Below are 220 nucleotides of genomic sequence, written 5' to 3' on the forward strand. Positions count from 1 at the left end.
AAAAAATGTTACCAAAAAGGAGACATGATTCAATCAGTATTGCCATAAGCAGCGCTCGTGCCTTCCCTCCCCCGTGTGTTTGGCAATAATGAGAAAGGATCCAAATGCCTGTTGGAGCGTTGGGGGGCCTGAGGTGGGGGGGGTTAGGGGGGGGGTTAGGGGGAGGAGGTCGACGAAGAGCGTAAGTGAATATGTGGGAGTCTGTGGGAGGGTTGGGATC

This window comes from Penaeus monodon, chromosome 21, assembly GCF_015228065.2.
Source record: "Penaeus monodon isolate SGIC_2016 chromosome 21, NSTDA_Pmon_1, whole genome shotgun sequence".
Taxonomy (NCBI): Eukaryota; Metazoa; Arthropoda; class Malacostraca; order Decapoda; family Penaeidae; genus Penaeus; species Penaeus monodon.